Genomic DNA, 16794 nt, shown 5'->3' on the forward strand with positions numbered 1-16794 from the left:
ACTCATCTGTGGAAATCCATCGATCCATCACAGGCCATTGCGAACCTTGTACCGGCGTGGGGGTGGGCCCCGGAGACTGCTGCATTGCCTCGATTCCGGGGAAGAAGAGGAAAGGAAGATTTTAGCTTGGGTTATTCAAATTACTTTTAACTTTAATAAAAAGAACTGTTATTCCCTTTAATTCTGTTTCCGTCTCGTCTCTGACACGTTCCTCAGGGTGGTCCTGGTTCAGGGGTGGGCGCAGTCCGGCTTGGCCCATCCCGACCTGTGACACATACATATATATACATACAGACATATATTATATATTGCATACCTTGCAGGTGATACTCATGAGAGCATCCATTACCTATTGATAACTTTAGTTAGAACCTGAAAAAAATCATAATTCTGAAATACACCTGCAATTAATAAATACACTTTTAGCTCACCACATCTGGTATGTAGCCTGGCTCATACAGTGCTTTTAAATGGGCAGCTGAAATGCTATTTGGCCCAACACAGCCCACTAAGGACTCCCAAGGTTGTATATCTGTATATAGGGTATGTGTATAAAAGTCATTAGCACAAATTTAAAAGGGTATGTATATGTGATACGGAATGTGCACCCTTACTAGTCATGTTGAATCATACGTTGAAAGCTGGAAAACAAGAATGTCACAGTTCATTAGGAAGCATTTCTGTAAACAATTTAAAGGGGCTATATGTAAGAATTTTTTTTATTGCCAATGTTTACTATGATGCTTAAAAAACGAGACCTTCCCTGATTCCTAGGTTGTCTGTGTAAGCATAACAAGGGTTAGTGAATTCCACATATAGCCCCTTCAAGAATAAAATAGAAATGTGGGTTAAGCTAATTAATTATATAAATGAAGGCAAAAGTATCCAAAAAAGTTTTACTAGACACTGTAAAATGTGACTACAGTGCATAACTAAGTTATTTTTCCTTAAACTGAGTATTAAGATTTACAGTTACAATTACAGTAGCACTTCCTACAATACAAAATAGTAGATCTAGATTTAATCCAACACTGTAATAAGTAGTAAAACGCAAAGATTTCAATTAACTTACAATTTGACCGTAACTACAGTAGAAATGTTGGAAAATTTGATTACCATGCTAATTTATGGGAATCATGACAGATTTGGGTTATTTAATACAATTTATTATTTAATTATTACGCCAAAATAAAATGATCATGATGGTCCTGGATCAACATTAGCGAATCTAACCCGTATTGAAATGGTCCTGTATAAACATTAGCGAATCTACCCCATATTGAACTGATCATGATGGTCCTAGATCAACATTAGCAAATCTACCCCGTATTGAAATGGTCATGATGGTCCTGGATCAACATTAGCGAATCTACCCCGTATTGAAATGATCATGATGGTCCTGGATCAACATTAGCGAATCTACCTTGTATTGAAATGGTCATGATGGTCCTGGATCAACATTAGCGAATCTACCCCGTATTGAAATGGTCATGATGGTCCTGGATCAACATTAGCGAATCTACCCCGTATTGAACTGACCATGATGGTCCTGGATCAACATTAGCGAATCTACCTTGTATTGAAATGGTCATGATGGTCCTGGATCAACATTAGCGAATCTACCCCGTATTGAAATGGTCATGATGGTCCTGGATCAACATTAGCGAATCCACCCCATATTGAAATGGTCATGATGGTCCTGGATCAACATTAGTGAATCTACCCCATATTGAAATGATCATGATGGTCCTGGATCAACATTAGTGAATCTACCCCATATTGAAATGATCATGATGGTCCTGGATCAACATTAGTGAATCTACCCCATATTGAAATGATCATGATGGTCCTGGATCAACATTAGTGAATCTACCCCGAATTGAAATGGTCATGATGGTCCTGGATCAACATTAGCGAATCTACCCCGTATTAAAATCGTCATGACGGTCCTGGATCAACATTAGCGAATCTACCTTGTATTGAAATGGTCATGATGGTCCTGGATCAACATTAGCGAATCTACCCCGTATTGAAATGGTCATGATGGTCCTGGATCAACATTAGCGAATCTACCCCATATTGAAATGGTCATGATGGTCCTGGATCAACATTAGCGAATCTACCTCGTATTGAAATGATCATGATGGTCCTGGATCAACATTAGCGAATCTACCCCATATTGAAATGATCATGATGGTCCTGGATCAACATTAGCGAATCTACCCCGTATTGAAATGATCATGATGGTCCTGGATCAACATTAGCGAATCTACCCCATATTGAAATGATCATGATGGTCCTGGATCAACATTAGCGAATCTACCTTGTATTGAAATGGTCATGATGGTCCTGGATCAACATTAGCGAATCTACCCCGTATTGAAATGGTCATGATGGTCCTGGATCAACATTAGCGAATCTACTCCGTATTGAACTGACCATGATGGTCCTGGATCAACATTAGTGAATCTACCCCATATTTAAATGATCATGATGGTCCTGGATCAACATTAGTGAATCTACCCCATATTGAAATGATCATGATGGTCCTGGATCAACATTAGCAAATCTACCCATTATGGAAATCGTCATGATGGTCCTGGATCAACATTAGCGAATCTACCCCGTATTGAAATGGTCCTGGATCAACATTAGTGAATCTACCCCATATTGAAATGGTCATGATGGTCCTGGATCAACATTAGTGAATCTACCCCATATTGAAATGGTCATGATGGTCCTGGATCAACATTAGCGAATCTACCCCATATTGAAATGGTCATGATGGTCCTGGATCAACATTAGCGAATCTACCCCATATTGAAATGGTCATGATGGTCCTGGATCAACATTAGCGAATCTACCCCATACTGAAATGATCATGATGGTCCTGGATCAACATTAGCGAATCTACCCCGTATTGAAATGGTCCTGGATCAACATTAGCGAATCTACCCCATATTGAAATGGTCATGATGGTCCTGGATCAACATTAGCGAATCTACCCCATACTGAAATGATCATGATGGTCCTGGATCAACATTAGCGAATCTACCCCGTATTGAAATGGTCCTGGATCAACATTAGCGAATCTACCCTATATTGAAATGGTCATGATGGTCCTGGATCAACATTAGCGAATCTACCCCATATTGAAATGATCATGATGGTCCTGGATCAACATTAGTGAATCTACCCCACACTGAAATGGTCATGATGGTCCTGGATCAACATTAGCGAATCTACCCCATATTGAAATGATCATGATGGTCCTGGATCAACATTAGCTAATCTACCTTGTATTGAAATGGTCATGATGGTCCTGGATCAACATTAGCGAATCTACCCCGTATTGAAATGGTCATGATGGTCCTGGATCAACATTAGCGAATCTACCCCGTATTGAACTGACCATGATGGTCCTGGATCAACATTAGCGAATCTACCCCATATGTGACCCTGGACCACAAAACCAGTCGTATGTCGCACGGGTATATTTTTAGCAATAACCAACAATACATTGTATGGGTCAAAATTATCGATTTTTTTTTTATGCCAAAAATCATTAGGATATTAAGTAAAGATCATGTTCCATGAAGATATTTTTTAAATTTCCTACCGTAAATGTATAAAAAAAAATATTTTTGTGAGTGGATGCAGCAAAATCGCGCAAAAAAATGTCCGGAAACACCCCTTCAAACTTTGCTCGCTGCTGACCGCTCTTTGGGAATTACCCACTCAAGTTTGGTATCTATGTAAAGCTTAGATTTCCCGCTTTCAGGTCCACAACGTCATTACAGCAGTAAGCCAATAGAGAGCGTTAAAACAAACCCTTCTCGTGTAAACAAAACTGTTTTCTTCTTAGCAACGGCCTGCTACTGCGCCTCTGATTGGCTGGTGACTTCTCCGCGTGCACAGTGTACACAATCCGCGATGGTTGCGGTGCAATCCATTGATTCTGAGATAGCGCGTTTGCTCAATCTAAACTTTAATGACAGCAATAATTTAACGAACATAGTAAACGATTTTTTCGCAAATGATTGGGAAGATGATACAGAATGTCCAGAGACCGGCTTGGCAAAGGAGGATGCCCTGGAAGATGATGAATTCGATCAATGTGTGGATCTCTTTGACTCCGTTATGGAAAATGCCGCCATGGAAGAATACAAAGTTTTCACTGCGGACACTGAATTCGATCAGGTTGAGTGGGAAAATGCCTCAAAGTTCAGGTGAGTCAGTCAGAAACATTCTTAAATGCCTTCTCTACAAAAATAGTGGTTTTCATGAGTTGTTTATGTCACAGCTATAGCATATTTTGCTTTGACAAAATGTAGGCTAAACAAAACACCAGCTTAGCTGAGGATGTCATGAGGGTGTGTATGATGATTATTTGCTGTAGCCAGCTCCTATATTCAACAAAGTGATATTGTTTTGTTTTCAGCTGTAATTGTCAGTACAATGATGGGCAGCCGTGCTATCGCCTCTTCACCCCAGAGGAAATGATACATAGGAGAGCAGCCATGAGAGAACTGACATCCAGTTAGTATGCCAGGAGTAAAAAATTGTACAGACAGGTCACTAAGTGCTAAGATTTCAACAAGTTTAATCAGTTTTCTAACTCTTCCTTCATTAACAAGCATGATGACAGGAATATAGAATAGAATAGAATAGAATAGAATAGAATTTTTTTGTCATTGTCCAGTGAAAAACAATGAAATACAATAATGTAATTCTTTCTCTGGCAAAATCCAGAACCATAAAATTCAGTTGTTTAGCTAGTTTGAAAGTTGCTGTTTCATTTTCAGGGGACCAAATGCTTATCCTCCTGGGGAAGATTTCATGTTCAATCAACAACTCTGAGACCACAAACTTGACAAAAAGGAAGGAACAAACTCCTCGTCAGCGACAGAGGACTTACTATTGGATGGAAGGAAAGCGGTTATGCCGCAATACTTTCAAATTTCTGCACATGTAAGTAAACTAGGAATGACCCACCACTTACAGTTTTGTAACAAAAAGCTCAATGCTGCTTCCAATCTGTACACATAGGACTGTGTAGTATTTTATAGACACTTAAAGGAGAAGTTCACTTTTAAAATGAAAATTCTGTCATCATATACTCACCCTCATGTTGTTTCAAAGCTGTATGAATTTCTTTCTTATGCTGAACAGAAAGGAAGATATTTAGAAGAATATCAGTAACCAGACAGTTTTTGGGTCCCAATGACTTCCATAGTATATTTTTTTCCTACTATGGAAGTCATTGGGACCCAAAAACTGTCTGGTTACTGATATTCTTCTAAATATCTTCCTTTCTGTTCAGCATAAGAAAGAAATTCATACAGCTTTGAAACAACATGAGGGTGAGTATATGATGACAGAATTTTCATTTTAAAAGTGAACTTCTCCTTTAAGATTTTCTTTCCTGAGATGTACAAAGACATTCTGTGTGCAGAAAATATTGAAAACGAGTTGTGTTGGTCTGAATGCGTTTTTTTTATTTTTATTATTATTATTTTAATATATTTATATATATTCCAGGCTAAGCCAAGATCGCCTCACAGGTCTACTTTTGCATTATAAAGAGCATGGATTGGAGTCAAAGGAAAAGAAATCTGGAGGAAGAAAAAACAATACACGATCACTAGAATTTGAAGATTTACAGCGAGCTGTAAGGTTCCTGACAAATTATGCATCAGAAAATGCATTGGTCCTTCCTGGGAGGGTTCCTGGTTTCAAGAGGGATGACATGCAGCTTCTGCCTTCATCTCACACAAAGATTTTGGTCTACAACTGCTACAGACAAGGTCTTGAAAATACAGGTAAATAATTATTATTGAAATTGGTATTATAGAGAGAGCACAAACATTTCAAGCCTTTGGAATACTTTAGAAAATTACTTGATCAGATTCTTGTATTTGTTGCTTTCAGGACACAGAATAATGGGAGACAGCAACTTTTTCAAGCTTTGGAAGAAAGTCTGCCCTTTTATTATCATGGCCAAGCCAATGACGGATTTGTGTTGGGTTTGTCAGGAGAATAATACTCTCATCTTCCGTAGCGCGAACTTGACAGACGTCCAGAAAATAGACCGCGTTGCACAACAAAACAAGCATCTATTAATTGTTAAAACTGAGAGGTCCCTGTACAATAACATGGTCACAGAGGCCAAGAAAGTGTGTGCTGAGAATGACATCAAAGACCTAAGCAGCAACCAGCCATGTAGTCGCAACATCACTATGCACTACTCATTTGACTATGCCCAGCAAGTCCACCTGCCAAGTAACCCCTTGCAGCCAGGACCAATTTATTTTCTAGTTCCAAGGAAGTATGGGTTGTTTGGTGTCTGCTGTGAGGGGCTTCCTCGGCAGGTGAACTTCCTGGTTGATGAAGCACATCTCATTAGTAAAGGCTCAAATGCAGTGATTTCATACCTCCATTTTTTCTTCAGCAATTATGGCATTGGAGAAACAGATGTGCATCTCCACTGTGATAATTGCTCAGGGCAAAACAAAAACCGTTTTGTCCTTTGGTTTTGTGCCTGGAGAGTCGCAATGGGTTTGCACAGGAGCATAACCTTGAACTTCCTTATTGCCGGGCACACCAAATTTGCGCCTGACTGGTGTTTTGGGCTTCTCAAGAGAGCATTCAAACGTCATGTGGTGCCTTCACAGAGTGTGCTGGAGAAAGTTGTAAATGATAGCTCCACTGTTAACATCGCCCAGGTCATTGGAAGGGAGGATGGTACAACAGAAGTCCCAGTGTGTGACTGGCAGACCTTCTTCGCTGGATCCTGTAAACCAGTTCTTGGAATGAAAAAGTATCAACACTTTAGGTAAGTGTGCAACTTGTCTAAGTAAAATGGCATGTACAGTGTATTTATATTAAGCAAACCACTACCACAATCTGCATGTAGGAACTTTGCTTTAGTTGACTTTTTAATGACCCTTTTTTTATAAGCAATAAGCAAGATGAATCTGACCAGAAAGGATAGATTTTTGTGTTGATGTCAAGACACCTTCAGAACAGCCATCTCACTTGCTATGTTTATGAGCACTAAAATTGTCATTGTCTCATTATTTTTTCAGGTTTGATGCTGAGCATCCTGGAATGGTTTTTGTCAAGAAAGAGGCAGGCAGTGACGAATTACCTTTCCAGATCCTTCTGCAAGGCATGGATTTCCCAGATGGAGAACCGGTTATCTTGACTCCTCCTGGATTATCACTCCAGAGGCAACAGTACCTGTATAAGAACATCCGCCCTTTCGTTGATTATCCCTACAAGGATACTGTTTGTCCAAGGCCCGAGGTCCTACCAGTTGATGATTCTGACGAAAAAAGTGCTCGAGAAATGGACCTTGTGGTGAACTTGGTCTTGGAGCAAACTAAGGATGCTGAACTGGGTCTGGGTCGGGGTCGGGGTCGGGGTCGGGGTCGGGGTCGAGGCCGTGGCCGTGAGTGTGGTCAGCCACTGAGATACAGGAGTCGAAGCCCTCACTAGGCAACTGGGACAATGGCCCCCCAAAAAAAAGAACACTTTGTGGACTGTTCAAGGTCAGATGTGACTTAAGATATAGACCGTAACCTCATCCCTGATTGAGAGCATATGAAAATGAATGGCAAAATTGATGAAAAATGGCAAAAAGTCAAGTGTAAAATATTATATGTTCCTGATGAAATATTTTAATGAAATTTTGTGTGTATAAAGGTTTAGTTGTGGTAAATCAATGGTGTAAATTTCATTTATTTCCCTTCATTAGTAATATGCGTAGCTAAGGACATAATTTGGACAACTTTAAAGGCGATTTTCTCAATATTTCGATTTTTCTGCCCCATCAGATTCCAGATTTTCAAATAGTTGTATCTCGGCCAAATATTGTCCTATCCTAACAAACCATACATCAATGGAAAGATTATTTATTCAGCTTTCATATGATGTATAAATCTCAATTTTGAAAAAAATACCCATAAGACTGGTTTTGTGGTCCAGGGTCACATATTGAAATCGTCATGATGGTCCTGGATCAACATTAGCGAATCTACCTTGTATTGAAATGGTCATGATGGTCCTGGATCAACATTAGCGAATCTACCCCGTATTGAAATGGTCATGATGGTCCTGGATCAACATTAGCGAATCTACCCCATATTGAAATGGTCATGATGGTCCTGGATCAACATTAGTGAATCTACCCCATATTTAAATGATCATGATGGTCCTGGATCAACATTAGTGAATCTACCCCATATTGAAATGATCATGATGGTCCTGGATCAACATTAGCAAATCTACCCATTATGGAAATCGTCATGATGGTCCTGGATCAACATTAGCGAATCTACCCCGTATTGAAATGGTCATGATGGTCCTGGATCAACATTAGTGAATCCACCCCATATTGAAATGGTCATGATGGTCATGGATCAACATTAGCGAATCTACCCCATATTGAAATGATCATGATGGTCCTGGATCAACATTAGCGAATCTACCCCGTATTGAAATGGTCCTGGATCAACATTAGCGAATCTACCCTATATTGAAATGGTCATGATGGTCCTGGATCAACATTAGCGAATCTACCCCATATTGAAATGGTCATGATGGTCCTGGATCAACATTAGCGAATCTACCCCATATTGAAATGATCATGATGGTCCTGGATCAACATTAGCGAATCTACCCTATATTGAAATGGTCATGATGGTCCTGGATCAACATTAGCGAATCTACCCCATATTGAAATGGTCATGATGGTCCTGGATCAACATTAGCGAATCTACCCCGTATTGAAATGGTCATGATGGTCCTGGATCAACACTAGCGAATCTACCTTGTATTGAAATGGTCATGATGGTCCTGGATCAACATTAGCGAATCTACCCCGTATTGAAATGGTCATGATGGTCCTGGATCAACACTAGCGAATCTACCTTGTATTGAAATGGTCATGATGGTCCTGGATCAACATTAGCGAATCTACCCCATATTGAAATGATCATGATGGTCCTGGATCAACATTAGCTAATCTACCTTGTATTGAAATGGTCATGATGGTCCTGGATCAACATTAGCGAATCTACCCCGTATTGAAATGGTCATGATGGTCCTGGATCAACATTAGCGAATCTACCCCGTATTGAACTGACCATGATGGTCCTGGATCAACATTAGCGAATCTACCCCATATTGAAATCGTCATGATGGTCCTGGATCAACATTAGCGAATCTACCTTGTATTGAAATGGTCATGATGGTCCTGGATCAACATTAGCGAATCTACCCCGTATTGAAATGGTCATGATGGTCCTGGATCAACATTAGCGAATCTACCCCATATTGAAATGGTCATGATGGTCCTGGATCAACATTAGTGAATCTACCCCATATTTAAATGATCATGATGGTCCTGGATCAACATTAGTGAATCTACCCCATATTGAAATGATCATGATGGTCCTGGATCAACATTAGCAAATCTACCCATTATGGAAATCGTCATGATGGTCCTGGATCAACATTAGCGAATCTACCCCGTATTGAAATGGTCATGATGGTCCTGGATCAACATTAGTGAATCCACCCCATATTGAAATGGTCATGATGGTCATGGATCAACATTAGCGAATCTACCCCATATTGAAATGATCATGATGGTCCTGGATCAACATTAGCGAATCTACCCCGTATTGAAATGGTCCTGGATCAACATTAGCGAATCTACCCTATATTGAAATGGTCATGATGGTCCTGGATCAACATTAGCGAATCTACCCCATATTGAAATGGTCATGATGGTCCTGGATCAACATTAGCGAATCTACCCCATATTGAAATGATCATGATGGTCCTGGATCAACATTAGCGAATCTACCCTATATTGAAATGGTCATGATGGTCCTGGATCAACATTAGCGAATCTACCCCATATTGAAATGGTCATGATGGTCCTGGATCAACATTAGCGAATCTACCCCGTATTGAAATGGTCATGATGGTCCTGGATCAACATTAGCAAATCTACCCCGTATTGAAATGGTCATGATGGTCCTGGATCAACATTAGCGAATCTACCCCGTATTGAAATGGTCATGATGGTCCTGGATCAACACTAGCGAATCTACCCCGTATTGAAATGGTCATGATGGTCCTGGATCAACACTAGCGAATCTACCCCGTATTGAAATGGTCATGATGGTCCTGGATCAACACTAGCGAATCTACCCTGTATTAAAATGATCATGATGGTCCTGGATCAACACTAGCGAATCTACCCCGTATTGAAATGGTCATGATGGTCCTGGATCAACATTAGCGAATCTACCCCGTATTGAAATGGTCATGATGGTCCTGGATCAACATTAGCGAATCTACCCCGTATTGAAATGGTCATGATGGTCCTGGATCAACATTAGCGAATCTACCTTGTATTGAAATGATCATGATGGTTCTGGATTAACATTAGCGAATCTACCCCATATTGAAATGGTCATGATGGTCCTGGATCAACATTAGCGAATCTACCCCGTATTGAAATGGTCATGATGGTCCTGGATCAACATTAGCGAATCTACCCTGTATTAAAATGATCATGATGGTCCTGGATCAACACTAGCGAATCTACCCCATATTGAAATGATGACGATAGCAATTATCAAAATATTGATTACAATCAGATTCAAAAAGCAATTATTCTACTGTTTTTTTAAATGTCATATACTTTTTTTGCACACTTCATTCAGACTAAAATCATAGTAATCTGTTTTAAAGACCTGGAATTTATTGAAATTTTTAAACATTATTATAACATTTTATTAAATATTAAATGTGTATTTGTGTGTAAAGGTATGAGAGAAAGAAGACTTTTAGGGTTATGGAGTAAAGTAAGATTAGCTATTAGCTAAACGGCTCATGGCTGTTGCATGTATGTTCAGGGTTGCATTGCATTATGCCATTTAAGTGTTCTATTTCAGGATTTTTTAGTGAATAAATACATTTACAAAGTCAGATTTTTAGTTGCAGAGAGGGTCAAAGAAAGAGGACAGACAAAATAACTTACCTTTTGTCAGTCAGCCCGAGGCAAGAGAGGAGGGAAGGTTCAAAATGGACCGATTGGATTTGGTCGGCACACACTGATGACATCAGAGGCTTGTGATTGGTTGATTAAATGTTAATCCAGGATCAACAAAATTTGTTGATCCAGGAACACATCTTACTTGGCAAAATCACGGTGACCTACAGAATCTATAGTAGCTCGGATCTCGCGTTTGCCGAGGCAGCGCGCAGATACGGGGATACTCTGCAATAAAGATTCTGTGTGGGTGCGAGGCATGCACAGTCAGCTCCCGAGGGTGCTGGCTGTGTTCATTGAAAAATATCTCGACGCACACAGCCGTGCGTTTCGGGTGTTTCAGCTTCGCGCCCGTTGACTTTCTTCTCGAGAGATGAAAGCCAAATAGTTTGCCGAGGCAGCGCGTAGTGTTCATTGAGAAATATCTCGGCGCGCGTGCATAGAAAAAAGCCGTGCGCTGTCGGATGTTTCAACCTCGCACCATGTTGACTTTCTTCTCGAGGGATGAAAGCCGATATATTGTGACGGCTCGAATCTCGCGTTTGCCGAGGCAGCGCGTAGATTACGAAACCGTAAATAAATATTAAACAGTATTGTCTGGTGATTATGGCTGCATTTAATTCTATGGAATTAAAATGATGGAATATTATCTGACTTTGAGAAGTTAGATATTTTAATTCAGCCTACCATCCAGACCGTGTTTCACTTATCCAGTGTTTTTGGCTGCATTTAATTTTGAGGAATTAAAATGTTGAGCCTCGCACCGACAGGTGCAAAAAGAGAGTGTCGCCTCCCGCGCCCCTCCCGAGGGAAGCCTGGCAAAGGAGGCGGCGCTCTCGCGGCAAGCCTTCTGAGCCTAAGGTCAATCTGAGGACCGTCCTTCAGGCAAAGAAGGCTTCCGCCAAGCGGTCCTAGCTGCGGCTGGACCGCTCAGAGCTGTCCCCCTCGGGGTGGAGCAATCGAGGTCGCCTCCCCCCCGAAGCTCTCGGGAAATCAGTGCTGTGTTCCCGCCGTCCAGTACGCTTCGGGCCACACTGATTTCCCGCGCACGCACGTGTGGTGGTTACAAAAGTATAAGCATTTGTAAATAAATAAGTAAATAGTAGTAAATATTTTATATGTAAGATAGATGGATGACAAGAGAATTTATTCCTTAAATGTGTTTATTTCGTTGATTAATGTTCCCTGCTCAATCGTTCTATGATTTGATTGCTTTCACCTTTTGGGAGTGTTCGCCTGCTTGGGGAGGGGGTGGGGCACGCGCGCGCTGCTCAAACAATACAGACTCTGATAAGTGAAGCAGCAGCAGCTCCGTGTCCTGTGTTAATATATACATATATCTCCCCTCATCAGGTATGAATTACATAAAAGCAATGAGAGTATGTTTTTTGACATGTAAGAGTTTAAGAAATGTTAACTACATTGTTTAAAGTGTTTAAGTTTACTGTTATGACGGACATGTAAAAGTTCGCTTCAAGTCACGTCTGTGTGCTGCGTCACGCGTGCTAGTTACACATTTTCATGCTAGTGATGGAGACCATGCGGTCTCAGAGAAAATATGCAATATTAGAGTAAAGTCCACAAATAACATGTGTTTTGGTGAAATAATACAATGAGTAAGTTGTAAGTGCCAAATAACTGTGAAAATGAGTGTCTGTACTAAAAAGTGTATCAGAAAGAATAATTCTGGCAAACATGAACACATTTTTAGGATTTATTCACATGGAAAATGTCATAAATGTTATCAGTGAATATCTCATAGTACATAATGCTTAATCTGTAGACCAGTGGTTTTCAAACTTTTTCAAGAGCGACCCTTTTTTTTTTTTTTTTTTTAATTGACGCGACCCATAGGCCTATATAGGCCTATTCTTAAGCCTTTTGTTAACAACCGCTTTTGATGATGCACGTGCAGTGGCTTATCCGTGACGCGATCGTAACGCAAAGTTGATTCTGCACTCTTTTGATCTAGCTAAAGCTACAGGGATGCTAATGAACCGGTAAACCATTAACCATTGTAAGAATTTTAACCAATTAATAGCCTACTATCGTTTGCTGTATGCTTAAAAAATTCACTAAAAATATTCCACAACAAATCCTTTAAATTTAATGATATTCAGAACAGAACAAGAATGAAAAAAAATATATATCTATAAACAAGCCAAAGCGAAATAATTTAAAGCGAAAGTGAAAGTAAGCGGCGTTGGGCTCACGTAACTCTCTCATTCGAATACATTTTTTTCCATATTCGCGATTTATTTGGATGCTAAACTATTATTTATTATAGGCTTATAAGAAAAAATGAAAATGATTACCCCCCCAAATTTTAAATATTTATTAGGCTTCAAAAAATATAAAAACTTTTAATTTAAGTGAACTTAAAACAAACCTTACATAAACCCATTATAAATGTCATATTTACCTGTGCCTTTCCTGTCTAACAGGTATGAAATATACAAAAAATTGAATAAGATTATCAAAACATTCTGCACTGCATAAATTATAAACTAAATATAGATAAATCCTTATTAAAGCTACAAGCATTCTTTAGTCAAGAGCAGTTAGTAATTTTCTCCGAGAATTAGCTGCTGCCACTTTAGGACCAGCCACAGCTGACGATCTCACGCATCCCATTCTCTCACTACTCTTTACTTTAATTTAAGATTTTATTTAACTCATTTAAGACTGTTATTGTGAGGATACTCGACAAAACGTACATGGCATACATGTGTGTTGTTCGTTCTAGCGCGAAAGAGAACTTGATACTGGCGCGCGTCTATCTGTGGGTCGTGTGTGTGTGTGTGTGTGTCAGGAGGACATTCACTGACAGCGCGTTCTCTTTTGTCTTGTCGCGCATGAAAAAGCATTTGCATGAATAAGAGCGGGATCATATAACGATAGCTTAGTTACTGTTGTTGTTTCTGGCGTTTCATCGCCTGTGCCGCAAACGCGATACCACGGAGGAGCAGGACCGAGCCTATGTCGATGCGTCCGCGTCCGGGAACATCGCGTGCACACTATATAAACAAATTATAGCAAACGGGATTTTGGATTTTGAAAAGTGGGGAGGACATGTCCCCCCTGTCCCCATAGGAAATTACGCTCGTGGGCTTCTTTGTACTTCACTCACGTTCCAATATCGATCCCTCTTCAGAAAATCACCCTCTTCACATGCGCAAAAATGTGCTTGGAAACATCACAGTGGAGCGGTGCTTACGCTGAATGGCACGAACTGTAGGCTATTGACTATTTAAACAGAGCAGTGTAATTTTTATGTGAGGTTGACTATTTTATTTTGATAATGAACCGGCTGCGATGTCAAGATTGCAATGCTGGAATATGTTGTGTGCGTGTGAGGCGCCACCGGCACGATGGAATCATTTAAATATACTCCGTTATTTTGTTCAGGACATCATTCGAAACTGCAAAGTATTTATTTATATTTGTGTACACTCACAATAAAACACAACATTGTGCTTTTGTAAAATAAAGAAAACAAACAAACTGCGGTCTCGGTTTCCTTTCCGTCAACCAGGCCCGTCGCGACAAGGCAGGCAAACCAAGCAATTGCTTGGGGCCCCGAGCTGGCCTGGGGCCCCAAGACAACGACTGGTTAAGAATAAAATGCAACGACAAACTGTGTGAGCGCCCCTTTGATAGTCAATGCAGTAAAGTGCAATGACACTGTTATCGGGATCCCCCTCAAGGGGGCCCCTCTCAGTAGTCGCTGACAGCAGCCAGCCAACCACGCGATCTCTGCTGCCGGCAAAATACAAAAACTCCTCGGCAGTCATCATGAAGCGGAATTATGCTTCAGGAAGCCAGAAAAGAATGAAGAGAAAGGAAGAGGAGGATAAGAAAAAACAAGATAGTGGTAAGTAGGGGTGTAACGATACACGTATTCGTATTGAACCGTTCGGTACGAGGCTTTCGGTTCGGTGTTCGGTACGCATTTTCAAACCGAACGGTTCGTTGGATCATTTTTCCTGCCGACCAAAATTTCGTTATTTCAAATGTAGTCGCGTTGCGCGTGGCAAGCGCGCTCATAATGTAGAGACGCCGGCGCGACCACAACATTGCCCAACATCAAATGTGCAAACGTAATGCAAGCGGAACGAAACTGCTCGTTATTGTGTGGTTGACGGACCGTTGTTTATCAGTTTGGACCAGTGCAGCGCGAGCCGATCGTGATCATGCGACACTGTTACTACACAGCGCTAATAAGAGATCCAGTAAAGAAAGCATTTGAATTCGCCACAGAAGTAATAACATCGCTGCGAGATCTAGTGAGAAACATTCACATAGTTTGGCAGGAATAGTAGGCTATAATGCCTTCAAGTAACATTACGTCGGTTTTATTTTGACATTATGAATACAATGCCCTCAAATGTTAATCTTAACTAAAATAAACATTTGTTTAACTACTACAATATTACATTTAATTTTTTCCAAGGAGCTGTTTTGTTTTATATGCTCCTAAGAAGAGTCAATTATAGCTCCAGAATTGCTCAAAGTAAAAATAAATCATATTTTATGATGCTAGTTTTAATTAAAAAAAGAAGAAAAATAAATAAATCAAGGAAATTGGCATTTCTTTCTTTTTGCTGTATCGAAAACATACCAAACCGTGTGTATCGTATTGAACCGAACCGTGAATTTTGTTACACCCCTAGTGGTAAGTGATAAATTACACTGGATAAAATAGCTCCACTTGTCTTGTACAAATGGTGTAATTTTGCAGCAGGTAGGCTAGAAAAAATATGTTTATGTTAGCTACCTGCCTGACGGCAAATGCTGCTTGTAACAAACAGTTAGTGCAACTTTTTTTTCGAACGGACGGAATTATAATATGTTTTTTATTGGGGGGGCCTCCATGTCCATTTTGCTTGGGGCCCCCAAATTCCTTCAAACGGCCCTGCCGTCAACTTGTTTGTGAGGAACAAATTTTGTTTTTTAATTTAATTATATTTTCCTTAAATCATCCTGGCGACCCATTTTTTAAGTCTCGCGACCCACCCGAGGGTCGCGACCCAGGGTTTGAAAACCACTGCTGTAGACACAGCAGTAAAGGGAAAATACTGTATGTACTGTATATGTAATTCTGTTCTATATTTTGTGATTACTATTGAAGTGATGCACTGTCATTGATTGACATAAGAGTGATTGAACTGTTTTACATTGTATAAAAAAACAATACAGACTCTGATAAGTGAAGCAGCAGCAGCTCCGTGTCCTGTGTTAATATATACATATATCTCCCCTCATCAGGCGGTGAGGGTACATCGATGTTCGATGGAGTGACTCCCTGACCGGTAGAGCCCATTTTGCAACATCGTCCCCTTCTTAGTGACCCAGATGAGCAGCAGTGTGAGATATTCCGGATGAGTGGTGGTAAAGACTGATTGAGCAGTGTGTGCACTTGGAGTTGTCACAAGGTCAAGTCAGTAAGGTAAACACCCTCAAAAGCCTGTCTACACCGCAGCAAAAAAAAAAAAAAAAAAATTGGATGAGTTTAAACATCTTCAAGAGGAAATTTGTGAGAAATTATGCACACTATCACGGGAAAAACTGATAAAACTCAGTGTCTTTCTTCACCTAACACGAGAAGATGAGACAAATGTGACTCGTTTATTCCTGTTGAGCCTCCTTAGTAACCATTTACTAAGAGCTGAGCTAGAGGAGTTAGAAGATGGCGGTATGGCTGAACTGTTAACAATTAATGA

The 16794-nt window shown here is 40.2% G+C and overlaps 1 long non-coding RNA gene across 1 annotated transcript; it reads right to left on the reverse strand.

Moving 5' to 3' along the window:
• Window positions 1-316: 316 nt before the first annotated feature.
• Window positions 317-11125, reverse strand: LOC307163502. The gene is made up of 3 exons (XR_013822089.1): window positions 11060-11125; window positions 615-641; window positions 317-372 (listed from the first exon to the last, which is right to left on the reverse strand). It is a non-coding gene; the product is annotated as an uncharacterized lncRNA (long non-coding RNA).
• Window positions 11126-16794: the final 5669 nt, after the last annotated feature.

The sequence above is a fragment of the Squalius cephalus genome, assembly GCF_949319135.1.
Source record: "Squalius cephalus genome assembly, chromosome: 8".
Lineage (NCBI taxonomy): Eukaryota > Metazoa > Chordata > Actinopteri > Cypriniformes > Leuciscidae > Squalius > Squalius cephalus.